Source organism: Pantherophis guttatus, chromosome 1, assembly GCF_059756535.1.
Source record: "Pantherophis guttatus breed Tessera chromosome 1, ASM5975653v1, whole genome shotgun sequence".
In the NCBI taxonomy this organism is placed as follows: Eukaryota; Metazoa; Chordata; class Lepidosauria; order Squamata; family Colubridae; genus Pantherophis; species Pantherophis guttatus.
In genome coordinates this window covers 334,627,708-334,644,499 of record NC_142063.1, presented here as the reverse complement: position 1 = coordinate 334,644,499, position 16,792 = coordinate 334,627,708, and the positions used below count along the sequence as shown (strand labels likewise).

Below are 16,792 nucleotides of genomic sequence, written 5' to 3'. Positions count from 1 at the left end.
AACTGGCTGAATCCCACCACTGTTTCTTCCCCTTCCCTGCACTTGTATAGCATTTCTTCCAAGGTTGTGTGTTGCATTCAGACCAGACAATAACATCTGGAGAAGGGGGGAAAATCCTACTTTGGTGATGGCACACACACACCTGGGAAAAAGTGCCGCCTGAAAGTTTGCGAAATGTCTCAGTTAACAGAAAGAAGTTAGGAAGTCACAAAATATCTGGGCCTCTGAATTGCAGCATAGACCTTTTACAGTGTTACTATCATGAAGCTGACTCCCAAGAGGGTGATCTTAAAAAGCTTGGAATGATATAGTGGCCTACATAAACAGTTCACTGCTGCTGGTAAGGAATTGGACATCCTAGAAGATATTATCAGGATAGTCAGACAGGCATATTTCAAGCATAGTGGTATCTACGGTGGATCTTCCAAACTGTAGCTCTGAGCTGGATTAAAGGGCAGACTTTTTTTCCCCAAGCATCTGGCATTTCAGTAGCATCCTGCAGTCTGCACTCCAAAAAGCAGAGGAGGCTGGGACAAATTGCAAATCTGATTTTTGTGCAGCTAAATTGAACATAAATCAAATTAATTAAATGCAATTTATTTGATTACTTTGCATGCATTTGCTAATTTTTACCTGTCAGATTTAAGAACCACAATTTTAGGTGGCAACCTTTGGATCAGGTTGCGGAAGACCAATGTTTTTGGAAGCCTTAAGCAACCAAGACCTCTTCTGGTTGTCTAATTCTAAGTGACACCCAGAGAAGATGGAGGAAAGTGTCCCAAAATAAGTTCTTGCATTTTTACATAGCAGGATTTAAATTCCCCTTTCCAATCCTTGCCCTCTTCCTCCCCCAGAATAAATCTAGAGTGATAAATAAGGTCAGAACCACAATTGAATCAATTCTGGACTGGGGATCAATTAACACCGAATCATTTGTGAATGTGGCTTTTGGATTCACAAACTGAGAACTGGGTTTGCACAAGAAACTTTGTTGTTAGTAGCGAAGTTGTGTCCGACTCATCGCAACCCCATGAACAACATTCTTCCAGGCCTTCCTGTCCTCTTATCATCCTCTGGAATCCATTTAAGCTCATGCCTACTGCTTCAGTGACTCCATCCAGCCACCTCATTCTCTGTCGTCCCCTTCTTCTTTTGTCCTCAGTCTTTCCCAGCATTAGGCTCTTCTCTAGTGAGACCTTCCTTCTCATTAGGTGGCCAAAGTATTTGAGCACAAGAAACTAGGTTAGCCTAAAGGTAGCTCAGTATGTCATATGAACCTGGTTATCATATTGAGATACACTATAGTTTATTCATTTGGGCAGAACTTGTTATGTCAGGCTGATCTCAAATATGCTTTTTTTTTCTTCAAAAGGCAACTGGACTGGGTTTTTTTTTAAAGAAGAAGACATTCCACTTCCTATCCAAGAAGCTTCATGAGTTGTGACTGGATGAACTTAACCTTCCATCCCTGCACCATTTAGTCACAGCTGATGAAGCTTCTTGGATAAGAAGAGGAACTACTTCTTCTTCTTCTTCTTCTTCTTCTTCTTCTTCTTCTTCTTCTTCTTCTTCTTCTTCTTCTTCTTCTTCTTCTTCTTCTTCTTCTTCTTCTTCTTCTTCTTCCCCTTCCCCTTCCCCTTCCCCTTCCCCTTCCCCTTCCTCCTCTTCTTCTTCTCCTTCTCCTTCTCCTTCCTCTTCTTCTTCTTCCTCTTCTTCCTCTTCTTCTTCTTCTTCTTTCTCCTCCTCCCCCTCCTTCTTCTCCTTCTTCAAAAAATCAAAACAAAAAAACCAATCCAGTTGCCTTTTGAAGGAAAAAAAAAAGCACCTTTGAGACAATGATGACCTGGAATGACCGAGCAACTCCATAGACATGCCAGACTTGTATTAACTTGTAGTCATTGTATGAACTTCACCCAATGAGCACCAAATGATGGCACACAGTATTGTGGATGACATGGGAAGGCAAGCCATATTCATAGTAGGTGTGCATTGTTAGTTTTGCTAATGGTCATTCCCAGCTGTACAACTCCCTGGATTTGATATCAAATCCCCAATAGTTTTGGAGCACAAGGATCTCTGCGGCCTTGGAAATTAAACTAATATGGAAAAATGGCAAGCATGACTAATGACCCCTTCTTCACTGCATTTGATTCTCCCTTCCAAAACCTTTCCACAATTACATTGCTCCAAACCAGGAAATCTGCATTCAGAGCAAAGTTGTAGACGGAGAGGGAAACATGCGATCCGTCAAAGACTTGGAGGTCTTTCATTATTTTTGTCAGTCGCCCAAAGTCACTGAGAGTGAGTGGATGGCCCTATAAATTCTCTTAAATAAATAAATAACAATATTTGAGCACGCTGCTTATAGATAGCACCGCAAAGTCTTATGACAGAAAAAAAACGGAATCACAATAGCGAATAGGAGATGTACAGAAAAAGCAAATGAATTATCATCATTAGAACTCTGTGGAAATTTGACACGTGTGCATGGAAATAGGCCATCATTTATTTTTATTTATTTTTCCCTGTTGAGTATACCAGAAAATGAGTAATGCTGCTTAGAGAGAGGGGCATGGAAAAGTGTACAGGTAGGCTTTGACTGACGAGCACAACTGGAAGCCAAATTCCCATTGCTAAGCAAAGTGGCTGTTAAAGAGACTTCCATCTGATTTTATGACCTTTTTTGCCACAATTAAACGAATCACTGCAATTGTTAAGTGAATCACGCAGTCGTTAAGCAAATCTGGCTTCCTTCTTTGACTTTGCTTACAACTGGGAATTTGCAAATGGTGATCATCAAGATGCTGCAAACATTGTCAACGCATGCTGGTTTCCAAGTATCCAAATTGTGTTCATGTGACCATGTTGTGCCCTGTCGGCCACCAGCCCCTCCAGCAGCCGAATCAGATGAGGAGGCGGTGTGGAAGTCAGGGCCAGCATCAAGGCATCCTGGGAGCTCCGAGGGGTAAGAGGGAATGGAACTGGCAGAGAGAGAGACAGAGGCGGAACCTGGACTGTCCATCAGCCCTCAGATGGAGAGTCAACAGCCCCCAGGTCTGGAGGCGGCTGATGAGGAAGAGGAGGAACAGCTGGGTCCAGTGCCTGACACGTGGATGTGCTGAAGGCAGAGGAGAGGAGAGCAGTGGAAATCTATGGGCTGATCCTTGGGATGGAAGAGTCACCGCTGCTAGTAAAGCCCCACCCTAGCTCTGAGGATAAAAGGCAGGGGGCAGAGATGAATAGGTGAGGCAGACAATTATTCCTTTCCCTACCGGACAGACTTGTTAGCCTGCAATGAGAGAGAGAGAGAGACTTTTTGCTGGGGCTGCTGGCACTTCTAATAAAGGAATCATTTATTTAACTACAGAGGGCTTGTCGTGTTTGGGAGCCAGGTCAAAACAGACCATTGGAAATGCTGCAACCATTAGATGCCCCAGGGTCACTTGTAAGTCACCTTTTTCAGTGCCATTGTAACTTCGGACAGTCGCTAAATGAATGATTGTAAATCGGGGGTTGCCTGTATTCCAAATCAAGTTTTTAGTAGATACAATACTCACAGTGATTTTATCCCGTTGCTAATGTTTACTTTAACCTTAAAGTAATTTGATATCAAGCCATCTTACACTCATAAACATAATTTGGTAGGGCCATCTGCATTCATCCTCGCTTTTCTATTTAGCACTCGTATGAATTGACAGTCCTACCACCATTTGTTTGATATTAAGGCTGCACCTAAGAATCTTATGTCAGCTATGGGAGTGTAATTGGAGAAGAAATGTTTTCTAACTGTTCATTCGGCCTTGACCATTTCTGATTGGATCACAGACTCAGGAAGGTGGACCACTTAGGGAGAGACACTATTTTCACTAATAGTAGACAATCCTGGGTTGATGGAACAATGCAAGGTTAAGCCAAGATTCTCCAAACTTGACAACAATAAGACTTGTGGACTTCAACTCCCAGAATTTCCCAGCCATCATTGCCAAGTTTGGAGATCCCATGCTTTAAGTGAAGGTGACTCTGCATTTCTTTGCCTCACTTCCATCCCACCTCCCATTTAAATAAATAAACAAACAGATCAATCAGTGAATAAAGAGCTGCGCGTAGGGTGATTATCCGCAAAGATTAGCATCCCCAGGAAAAACAAGTAATAAAATAACTTATCGTAGCACATCGTTTTTCCATTCGCTAGGATTTTAGAGTGCTATTTTGCCAGATATAGAAACTTGGGCAGGCCCAGGATATTCCTTTGTGCCTTAGTGCACTGAAAGAGTATTGTAGAGTTTTTATATGATGGAAATTGTAGATTATATATTCTGAAGAATGTCATGATCAGCAGCATCTGGTCAGTTTGTTACGCTTTAACCTTATAGTAATTCTGTGATTGTTGATGTGTGATATGTTTCATTTTTTTCAGACAGCAGAGACCAGATTACAATGAGAAATTTCAACAATTCCTATAAATTGATGAGACATAGCAGGGGGAAAAAAAAGAAAATTGGGCTGGGCTTGACTCTTGGTAATTACATTCAGACAAGAGACGTGTCTTTTATTTTTTCTTATTTTTTACTTCCAACTTTAGCAATTCTGGGATTCCCAGGCCATCTAAACATAACCAAAGTCAACCCTACCAAAAGAAGAGAATATTTGTAGCTTAGAGTTGAAACGAAGAATCCTTGGTGCTCTCTGAGCTTGATCGTTTTCCTGCAGATGTTTCATTACCGAACTAGGTTATATCATCAGGAGCACTGATGGTGTTACCTAGTTTGGTAATGAAATATCTGCCAAAAAAACAAACAAACCCTACCTCAGAGACTACCAAGGACCCCCTCTCAAAGTCAACCTTACTTAGCTTGAGTTTCCTGGAACTCCATGGGCTCCATGTCTTTGTGTTCTGCAGGGAAGCCTCGGGCCTATTTTCATATGTTCATGTTCTGTTGAATGTATTGGGTGGGGGGGAGAAATGGGAAACTGCCTTCCCTGTCATGCAGGAAGTTTTATCTCTGAATTACCTTGTTGGAAGGTTCTAGCAACGGAACTCAGCTATTGTATACTCTTGACCAAAGATCGGTACATTCCTTCTGTTTGGGATGGTCATTTTCCATTGAACATACCCTACTTTTCGGAGTATAAGACACACTTTTTTCACCCCCTAAAAGAGGGTGGAAATGTTGGTGCATCTTATTACAGCCATTTTGGCCTCCCAAAACCCCTCCCCGCGGGTCACTTTTTTGCCAAAAACAGGCCCGTTTTTCACAAAAACGGGACACGCAGAGGGTTTGGGAGGCCTGCAGAGTACTCCTGGGGGCTGGGGAGGGCAAAAATGTGATAGGGGTGGGGAGGCAACGGGCCTGTTTTTGGCCTCCCAACCCCCCCACGCGCCCCATTTTTGCCCTCCTCAGCCCCCAGGAGCACTCTGCAGGCTTCCCAAATCCTCTGTGCATCCCATTTTTGCGAAAAACAGGCCTGCAGAGTGCTCCTGGGGGCCAGGGAGGGCAAAAACAGGATGCACGGAGGCCCAAAACTATTTTTTTTTCTTGTTTTCCTCTTCGAAATCTTGGTGCATCTTATACTCCGTTGCGTCTTATAGTCCGAAAAATACGGTACATCTTTGAGAGGGATATACCTGGAGTGGTGAGGAAGGGGACAACTGCCTAGCCCAGGGGTCAGCAACCTGCGGCTCTGAAGCCACATGTGGCACTTTCATCCCTCTGCTGCAGCTCCCTGTTGCTGGTTGGCTCCACAATTTGATAGGGCTTTCGGTTAGGACAGGTAGAGGAAAAAGGATGCCGTGCTAGGAGGAGACTCTATGGTGGGGGAACCAGACTTCCAGTCAGCAGCGGAAAAAAGACGCCACACTAGGAGGAGACTCTATGGTGGGGGAACCAGACTTCGGGTTGGCTCCAGAATTGAATGGGGGCTTCTGGTTAGGACCTTTGTGGCAGGAGTGTTTAATGTTGCCGACCCCTGGCCTAGCCAGACAGATCAGCTGAATCAACCTTGGTGATCAATGGACTGACAGATGTTACAGCCAGATCCCCCTTATCCCAGATAGATGTACCAATCTTCGGTCAAAGGTATGCGATAGCTGCAGTCTCCTGCTTGAACCTCCGAACAAGCTCAAGATCCTATCTCTGAATGAAATCTGCACACAACCCCTTGTGGGTTTTTCAATTTGAGAATAAAAGTTTTTGGAGATTGAATTCTTTGACAGGATGCGCTATCCTAGCCCTCTTCCTCTCCAAGAAAAGGCAACACAAAGGGCTTTTATCATTTAAATTCTTTGATTTTGGAAGACGTTCATTTCTTTCCATCTTGGCATTCTTTCAAATTTAAAAAAAAAAAAAAGTTGCTTCACAGATAGTCTTTGGGACAAACCCCAGTGCAAAGAAATCAATTCATAAAGGTATAAATTTTAAAATTGTTACTGTCCCTTGCATGCTCCTTTTTTAATGAGAAAAAAAATATTTTAATATATAAGACTCATTCTATATTATTGCACTGTACAGAATATATAAAGGGAAGATACTGCCATATATCCTATTTAACCAAACAGCACTGTAAAGATCTTATCTGTATAAAACGAAGAGAAACACAAAAGTCTAATTTTAACCACTGTTTATGCAATAGTAATAAAGTTGCTTTCTTCTTTTGAGTTGTTGTCATGCTTTTTGCTCTCAGCAGCAGTTTCCACTAAAGGCTGGATTTACACATGGAATAAGAGTCGGTGGTCCCTCATGGCCTTTTGAAAGTTTTGCGATCTGAATTTTGCCAAGGAAAGGGGAGGAATTCAGCAATGTTTCAAGGGCAGGAAATCCCCTTAGCAGTGACAATTAAGCTATAATAAAAAAGAGAGAACATAAAATATGAAAGTTTATATCCCTAATCTCCATCAGATCTGTCTGTCTGTCTGTCTGTCTGTCTGTCTGTCTGTCTGTCTGTCTGTCTGTCTATCTATCTATCTTGTCACTGCGTTTTTGTATTTACCAACTGAGCTCATATTTCTGGACTTTAAGACTTTCCGTAGCTTGCCAAACTTCTTATCAGTAACTGACACTACGCATGTCCGCATTCCTTTCTTTCTACTTCACACTTTTTTTTGTTCTCTTGCCAAAGAAGTCTGGCTGCTGAGAGGTAGCCGGCAGGAACTTTGCCAAAATGTAACAATTTAATTATTTTAGATTAGTAAGATGTTTTATTTTCTTTATAACAAATAAATGAGTTTTTTTCTTAGAAAAAATATCTTCGGGGTTTATTTTCTTACAAAAGTATACACAAGGAAAATGCCACGATCCACATCTCTAAATCAAGGTGCGATTACCCAAAAGCAGAATGGGATTAATTAGCGCCCTGACTATCTATCATCTATTATCAATGTATCTATCATCTATCTATTCAAGTATTTATGTATCTATCAATTCTATCATCTATCATTTACTGTTTATATTTCTGTATATCTAGCATCTATGCATCTAGCATCTATGCATATATGTATCAATCATCTATGTACAGTATCTATCATCTATCTGTCATCTATAGCTTGTATGTGTCATCCATCAGTTAGCTATCATCTATATCTCTATATCAACTATGTATTATGTACCGTATTATCTATCAGTTACATAACATCCTATATTATTTATGTATCTATCTTCATCTATCTATGTGTCTGTCTGTCTGTCTGTCTGTCTGTCTGTCATCTAGCTAACTAACTATTTGGCTATCTAGCTGTCTATCTACCATCTATTTATATAGGTCTATCTGCCTATACATCTATCTATCTATCTATCCAGCTATCCATCCATCCATCCATCCATCATCTATATCTGTCTGTCTGTCTGTCCATCATCATCTATCACAGTGGTGAAATCCAATTTTTTTTACTACCAGTTCTGTGGGCATGGCTTGGTGGGTGTGGTGTACTGCAAAATCTCCATTCCCACCCCACTCCAGGGGAAGGATACTGCAAACTCCCCATTCCCTCCCCACTCCTGGGGGAAAGATATTGCAAAATCTCCATTCCCACCCCACTTCAGGAAAAGGATACTGCAAAATCCCCATTCCCCCCACACACTGGGGCCAGCCAGAGTTGGTATTTGCCGGTTCTCCGAACTGCTAAAAATTTCTGCTACCGGTTCTCCAGAACCTATCAGAACCTGTTGGATTTCACTCCTGATCTATCATCTATTTAGAGATCAAATCTATTTGTAAGCTCCCTGCCAATCAAATCCATCAAGCAGATCATTGGGGTTGCCAGTTCTTGTGTATCAAACCATACTCAGCCAAGGTGCAGCCCTCTAGGTATTTTTAAATATGTATTTTTTAAATAGGATTGTCAGGCACCCAACTGCAAAAATAAAAACAAATGTCTCTAGGTTCTATTGAAGTCAGGCCCAGTTTGGAAAGAAATCCCCAAGGCATTTAAAACTACATGTTAATGAGAATGATGGCATTGCTCACTCTTTGTACCTTCTGTCTTCCTGTCGGAACTGAGCACTTAATGTGACTTACGTCACCGAAGGAACAAAACCAAAATGCAAAAGGTACAAACAAGCAATTAAAATGCAAATTATAAGAACATTTATACTTAAAGGCTCAGCTAAAAAAGCTGTATCTTAATTGATTTCTAAAGACAGAGAAAGCAGGAGCTACCAAATGTGCACCAGCTAAACAAGAGAAACGCTTCCCATGGGCCCTGTAAGCAGTTCTGCCTCATCAGCAACACTTCAGAGAGCTTCTCCTGCTATTTAAGAATTCGGTCTTAACCTTAGAATCCTTAAATAGCTTTGGACTTACCATAAATATACACTGACTGGGACTGGTCGGGAGGAACAGATGGCAAAATGTGTATCATCCTTCCAATCCAATTCTGCCCGATACATATGTGTGTTTGTGTGTGTAAGAATGAATTCATCATCAATAGCAATAGCACTTAGACTTATATGCTGCTTTACAGCGCTTTACAGCCCTCTCTAAGCGGTTTACAGAGTCAGCATATTGCCCCCAACAATCTGGGTCCACATTTTACCCACCTCGGAAGGATAGAAGGCTGAGTCAACTTTGAGCCTGGTGAAATTTGAATTGCCATATTGCAGGCAGTTGGCAGTCAGCAGAAGTAGCCTGCAATTCTGCATTCTAACCACTGTGCCACTGTGGCTCACATGGGATTTTTTTCCTCTTGGAATCTAAAATTTTGCTGCTTCCTGGGAAAGACAATTAAAAGAAATGTTTTGGATCTTAGTGTAGGAGAAGAAGAAGCAGAGCCTGGAGGTGGAGTCAAGAGAGGAACCAGCCTGGAGTTATTACATTGCCACAAGCAATCCAAGTTCATTCCCTTGCATTCCGTTAACTCTTATCTAGTGCCAATTGAGTGCTGACCATTAGTTGACTATATTCCTGTCAGTGGTGGGATTCAGCCGGTTCGGACTGCTTCGGGCGAACCAGTAGTAAAATTGCTGGCTGGCCTTTCCCCTCCCCACCCCGCCCCTTCCATGAGTCCCCACGCACCCCATTTTGGCTTCCAAGTAAGTGCAGGGAGGCTTACTATTCCCAAAACGGGGCGTGGGGGTTGGCATGCCCCCTGCAGCCCGTTTTCACTCTCAGGAGGCTGCAGGGAAGCCTACTAGGCCCAAAACGGGGCACGGGGAGGCACTCCCCCCCACAGCCCATTTTTGCCCCCAGGGTGGTGCAGGAGGCCAAGTGCTGTCTGTCACACCCCCTGGCCACACCCACCATGGCCATGCCCACCCAGCTGGTCACTAGGGCAGAGAACCAGTTGTTAAATTATTTGAATCCCACCACTGATTCCTGTGCATAAGTGTTGTGACCCAGGCCCACGTAGTTGATATTAAATGCAAAACAGTTTCAAAAAACAAACAGATTTTATTAAAACAGCTGAGAATTAACTCATTCTCAGCATATTCTAAATTAAATGAAAACAAAATCCTCAAAACACCAGTCTTTAGTTTATCTCTAACCTTGGGATAATTAGGCAACCTGCCAAAGGCTTTTCTTGGCAACAGTTCAGGAACAGAAGAAATTATTTATTTATTTATTTATTTATTTATTTATTTATTTATTTATTTATTTTTCGTATTTCTATGCCGCCCACTCTCCGAGGACTCTGGGCGGCTTACAACAAAGACAGTATACTAAATAGCATATTGCCCCCAACAATCTGGTCGGGGGTGGGGGGAGTTAAAAAGTGGCAAAAGAAAATATATATATTTCTGACTTCCATACTGGTGCAAATATATAATAACATACTCTCTTACTCTAAACTGAAACAAAAATATCACATAGACAATGCACCCTAAAAAATACCCTAGAACTACATGACAAAATAACATTCTAAATGTAAGTGTAAACCTAAGGTACCAGGCTAAAAAAAACCCAGGAGACTGGGAATTCTAGTCCCAGTCCAGGCATAAAAGCCAACTAGGTGGTTTGGGGCCAGTTATTCTCTCTCAAGCCAACTCACCTCACAGGGTTATTGTGGGGGAAATAGATGTATTGGATATGTTTGCCACTGTTGGAAGGAAAATCCATCTGGTTCAGTTCCAAGCTGGGAGAAAGGTGCTGGAAACAAAATGGAGGCTGGAGGCTGATTGGAAAGAAAAGTTCTCCTTATTGATGAAGCAGAACCACCAACCGCATGTGATTCTGGGCAGCTGACAAAATGGAGTTTAGAGTGGGTGGGTTTTTATACCTTCTGGATTCCTATGGAGGTCATGTAGGGGTCATAGCTGGCTCTATAGGCAAAAGGGGAAATGCAAATCCTAGGAGTTTGTCTGAGCTACTTTTGTCTACCTTTGGCTTCTTGCTTATCTGAGTTTCTGTCTGGACCCAGTCTTTCTGAATGGATTACCAAATCCACATTTCTAAGAAATGACCTGCAGAGGTTGGCTTCAGCAGGTTCTGACCAGTTCTGGAAAACCGGTAATTTTGAGTAATTCGGAGAACCAGTAAATACGACCTCTGACTGGCCCGGCCCCCATTTATTCTCTGCCTCTTGAGTCCCAGCTGATTGAGAGGAAATGGGGATTTTGCAGTATCCTTCCCCTGGAGTGGGGTGGGAATGGAGATTTTACAGTATCCTTCCCCTGCCACACCCTCCAAGCCACGGCCACCAAGCCATGCCATTCCCACCAAGCCACACCCACAGAACCGGTAGTAACAAAATTTCAAACCGACCACTGATGGCCTCCTCAGTTTCTGCTTGGCATAGGGAAACTGGGGCCAGTTTCTGCCTCTCTTAAAAAAAAATTTTCATTTCTCCTTTAGGAGAAATATAATATTCTGCCTTTTTTAATATTTTCCAAATATTTCATTCTTCTGGGGGGTGGAGGAGGGCTTCCCACACCATCTTGAGTTATTTGTGAAAATAATAAAGGCAAGATACAAATAAATAAATAAATAAGCGATTATAAAAATACAACACATACACATAATAAAATGCACGCTACTTCTATAATCATAGAATAGAATAGAATAGAATAGAATAGAATAGAATAGAATAGAATAGAATAGAATAGAATAGAATAGAATAGAATAGAATAGAATAGAATAGAATTCTTTATTGGCCAAGTGTGATTGGACACACAAGGACTTTGTCTTTGGTGCATACGCTCTCAGTGTACATAAAAAGACAATATACATTCGTCAAGAATTGTAAGGTACAACACTTAATGATAGTCATAGGGTACAAATAAGCAATCAGGAAACAATCAAGCAATATAAATCATAAGGATACAAGCAACAAAGTTACAGTCATGCATTCAGAAGTGGGAGGAGATAGGTGATAGGAACGATGAGAAGACTAATAGTAATAATAATGCAACCTTAGTGAATAGTTTGACAGTGTTGAGGGAATTATTTGTTTAGTAGAGTGATGGCGTTTGGGAAAAAACTGTTCTTGTGTCTAGTTGTCTTGGTGTGCTGTGATACCTATAGCATCGTTTTGAGGGTAGGACTTATAGAAGCAAAACAATTACACGCAAATAGCAAACTATGCTATGGTAAAATCACCAAGCACAGACTGTAATCTGTTTCGAATAGAGCAGGACAGGATAAACCACCAGAGGGCAGAGTAAGTCCATCAATAGTCCAACATGAGTTACAGTACTTAAGGGGAGGGGGGGAACCTTGTATCTCTAACCATTCTTCCCACAAGTATTGAAACAGGCTGAGATGCGGAAAAATATATATGACCGAATCATTTCTGTTAATGTGATCCAAAATTATTCCACTTATTATTTTAAAATGTTTATATTATGCATTATCGGCATTTATATTATTGTACTCACTGATGTATGGAATGGAGAGGAATGAAGGAATCATAAAAAGTTTATTTCACTTATAAATGATCTTGTGGCTTTCACAAACATATTTATTTATTTAGTCAAACATGTAGAAGATAGCAGGTATAAGTATAAACATGAACATAAACAAAGGAAGTAAGTACAGATAAATGGGGATAGTAAGACAGGGACAGTGGGCACGCTTATGCACGCCCCCTTTAAGGACCTCTTAGGAATGGGGTGAGGTCCACGGTGGACAGTTTGAGGTTGAAGTTGTGAGGGTTTGAGGCTGTAACAACGGAGTCGGATAGAGCATTCCAGGCATTGACCACTCTGTTGCTGAAGTCGTATTTTCTGCAGTCGAGTTTGGAGTGGCTTACCTTGAGTTTGTATCGATTGTTTGCCCATGTATTATTGTGGTTGAAGCTGAAGATGTTGTTGACAGGTAGGATGTTGTAGCAGACAATTTTGTGTACTATGTTTAGATCAGACCACAGGCGGCGCAGTTCCAGATTGTCCAAGTCCAGAATTTAAAGCCTGGTGGCATAAGGGATTCTATTGTGAGTAGAGGAGAAGAGTACTCGTCTCGTGAAATACCTCTGGACCCACTCAATAGTGTTAATGTCCGATATAGAGTGTGGATTCCAGGCAGATGAGCTGTATTCAAGAATTGGTCTGGCAAAGATTTTGTATGCCCTAGTTTGCAATGCAATGTTACCAGAGAAGCTTCGCAAATTAGGTTAACAATTCTTAATGCCTTTTTGGCAATGCTGTTACAGTGAGCTCTGGGGCTTAGATCGTTTGAGATGAGTACTCCTAGGTCCTTGACATAGTGAGGGTCATCTACGAGATGTATTTGGTGTTCTGATTTATTTATTTATTTATTTTTTGCCAATGTGTAGTTATATGTCCTATAAGCCAGTGGTCCCCAGCCTTTCTGGCACCAGGGACCAGTTTTGTGGAAGACAATTTTTCCACGGACTGGAGGAGGGAGAGTAAGAACATGCAACTTCAATCTCTTTCATGCACAATTTCGCTTGTCCACCGCTCACTTCCACCTGTGTAGCCCAATTCCTAACAGGCCATGAACTGCTACCAGTCCATGGCTTGGGAATTGGGGACAATCAAGATCAAGTGAAGTACTAATATCACTCTATAAAGCCTTAGTAAGATCACACTTAGAGTACTGCATCCAGTTTTGGTCACCACACTATAAAAAAGATGTGGAGACTCTAGAAAGAGTGCAGAGAAGAGCAACCAGGATGATTAGGGGACTGGAGGCTAAAACATATGAAGAACGGTTGCAGGAACTGGGCATGGCTAGTCTAGTGAAGAGAAGGACCAGGGGCGACAGGATTTTAGATTTTTTTAGATTTTATTGAATTTCTATACTGCCCTACTCCCGAAGGACTCAGGGCGGTGCACAGCCATGAAATAAAACACATAGATGTACAAAATTTAAAATCGAATAAAATGAATTAAATAAATTTGGCTGAATTAATACCCATAATTTAAAATTCCCATATTTTAAAATACAGTAAAAATTTAAAATTTACACTTAAAAGGGAGAAGATTTAGGCGAGGTCAGCTTGATGAAATAACAGCGTCTTCAGCTCGCGGCGGAAGGTGCGCAGGTCCGGAATCCTCCGTATCTCTGGGGGGAGCTCATTCCAGATTGTTGGTGCCCCCACAGAGAAGGCTCTCCCCCTAGGGGCCGACAGCCGACATTGTTTGGCCGACGGCACCTGGAGGAGCCCCTCTCTGTGGGAGCGTACTGGTCAGTGGGAGGCTATTGATGGTAGTAGGCGGTCCCGTAAGGATAGCAGTGTTCCAATATTTGAGGGGCTGCCACAGAGAGGAGGGGGTCAAGCTATTTTCCAAAGCACCCGAAGGCCAGACAAGGCATAATGGATGGAAACTGATCAAGGAGAGATTCAACCTGGAAATAAAGAGAAATTATCTGACAGTGAGAACAATCAGCCAACGGAACCGTTTGCCTTCGGAAGTTGTGGGAGCTTCATCACTGGAAACTTTCAAGAAGAGACTGGACTGCCATTTGTCAGAAAAGGTATAGAGTCTCCTGCTTGGGTGGGGGATTGGACCAGATGACCTACAAGGTCCCTTTGAACTCTGTTAATCTGTAAATCTGTAAACATAGACCCCTGCTATAAGCCACTAAGGATGAAGCTAGCAAATATTATCCTCCGTCTGATTTGGCTTCATCTCATTGTCTCAAAGCCAACTGAATGACAGCAGATCACTGGAGGCATGGCATACAATTATTGCTGTGGCCAAGAATATACACAGAAGGGTGTGGTGAAAAAGTGTGAAGATAATAGGACATTCACCTTAAAGCAACCTTAATCGGTGTAATACATTGATTCTAGGGATTTGGGTGGCTTGGAGAGAGATGTTTGTATCTTATACACATTTAGGTTCTACCATAAAAGTTCCTGGAATCAAGTTTCATCTATTTACTACTGAAAATCTCCTGTTGGCCCATGTGTAACCTTTGACTGGGCAAAATAGTGCATCATAAGACAACAATTTTTGAACCAAAGTACCTCAGGGCTCAGGACCCCGGACAGCACCCCAGAGTTCAGGGGAGCTGGTTGAAGTTTTTATAGGAGATTTGGGTTAATGTCAGGGTTCCAAGTAACACCCCCAATGAAAGAAGACTCCGAGGCTTGAGTTTCCTCAAAGTTCCATTTTATTAAAGATGTCATATTGGCACATGTGGGAAAACCCGAATCTGAAAGTTTCCAGGTTTTCCCCACCCAAAGGAAAGTCCAAGTCCCTGCCCAACACCCACAAGTCCATCATCACATGGTCCAATCAAAGCACCTTCCCAACTGGAGATGGCTCCCAGTTTCATCCATCCAGGTGCAGGGCAAGATGTCCTTGACTCTCTGAAAAAGGAATGTTATTATGATTATATATCACCACTGCTCCATACAATCCCCCCTCCCATTTTGGCACAGTAGTAAATGTGGCAGGCCTGAAGGCCCAAGGCAAAAGATGGCTTCCAGGCCTGACATCAGATAGACCAACTTAAAGAATGCATCCAAAATCAGGAACCCATGGAATGCAAATTTTTGAAAAACATTTTATGACAAATTTTTGAAAAACATTTTATAAGCATTTTCCTAAAACTTTTTTTTTTTTTGGCCTAATACAAAATGTCATCAAACATTTCCTGTGGTCAGTTCCTGTGGTTTGATTATGCCACACAGTTCAATATTGCTACTTTCAAGGCAGTCACAGCTCAGAAAAATCTCCTTGCATTTTTAGGAACATTTTCAGGGAAAGAAATATATTTAGAAGTTCTGCCATTGGAGGCATTGAGGAATCTAGTAAAGAAACAAATCTGAAACAATGATCCAATGAGTCACACATTGTTTAGTTACAATTAATAAGTTCAGCTTCTCTAACCACCTCAGCTCATAATCTAATTTTCATTTAAATTCATAGTAGGAATTGGGTTGTCAGTATTTCACAGAGTGTGGTTTATGAGTCACTGCGCCATTTCTGGCTAATAGCCCTTTGAGCAACGGTTGCTATTGAATTAAATCTGATTTTTACATTTTATTTTTTTGGGAAACGTAGAATAAATTTCCAGTGACTTGATGGAGGCACAAAAAGAGAAACCTTGTTTCACAGAGGCCACTGAGGCCACTGAAACTCAGTAAGTGTGGGTGGATTCATGATAAGTGTACCTTAACCTAAAAAATAAATTCATCAGAATAAATGTAACGCTGTAAATTCTAAACTAAATCTTTCTTAGGAAGTTGGAAGATGACAAACTGACTCACCCTGTCCGGTCATGTGTGACTCTAGGGGGGCAGTGCTCATCTCCACTTCTAAGCCCTGGGCATTGTTCAAAGACTCTGATTAAAAGAAGGAAATCCTAGGCATCTGATTGGCTGGATAGTTTGGGGAAACTAGGCAGGTCCTAGTCTGCGTACCTGAGCTTCGGTCTATTATGAGGCTAAATGGGCCCTTCAGGAGGGGCAGCAGAGCTGGGGAAGTCCATTGTTATGAGATGGAATGTTGAGACAATGGGGGGGAGGGGCGTGTTCCTGACTGAGGATGGAATCTTGAGGTTTTTCATCTTGTTCAAAGGTAAAGGGAGCAGTGATAGCACTGTTGCCATATCTCAGGGGTTGCCACAAAGAAGAGGGAGTCAAGCTATTCTACGAAGCACCTGAGGGTAGGGCAAGAAGCAATGGGTGGAAACTAATCAAGGAGAGAATCAACTTAGAACTAAGGAGAAATTTCCTGACAGTGAGAACAATTAATCAGTGGAACAACTTGCCTGCAGAAGCTGCGACACGTGCGCATGCATGTCTCCCGCAGGGGCGGGGTGCACATGCGGGAGTCATGCGCGCATGCACAAAGGTAGGGCACACGGGGTCGCACATGCATGTGCAGGGGGTGGGGAGTGGGAGTGGGTCCCACGCGCAGTGCATTATTGCATTAGTCAGTGCCGAATA

General features: G+C 42.1%; 1 long non-coding RNA gene across 1 annotated transcript; it reads right to left on the bottom strand.

The window, feature by feature from the left end:
• Positions 1 to 14,991: 14,991 nt before the first annotated feature.
• LOC132712307 (uncharacterized) lies at positions 14,992 to 16,405 on the bottom strand. Its single transcript, XR_009622998.2, has 2 exons — positions 16,112 to 16,405; positions 14,992 to 15,208 (listed from the first exon to the last, which is right to left on the bottom strand). It is a non-coding gene; the product is annotated as an uncharacterized LOC132712307 (long non-coding RNA).
• Positions 16,406 to 16,792: the final 387 nt, after the last annotated feature.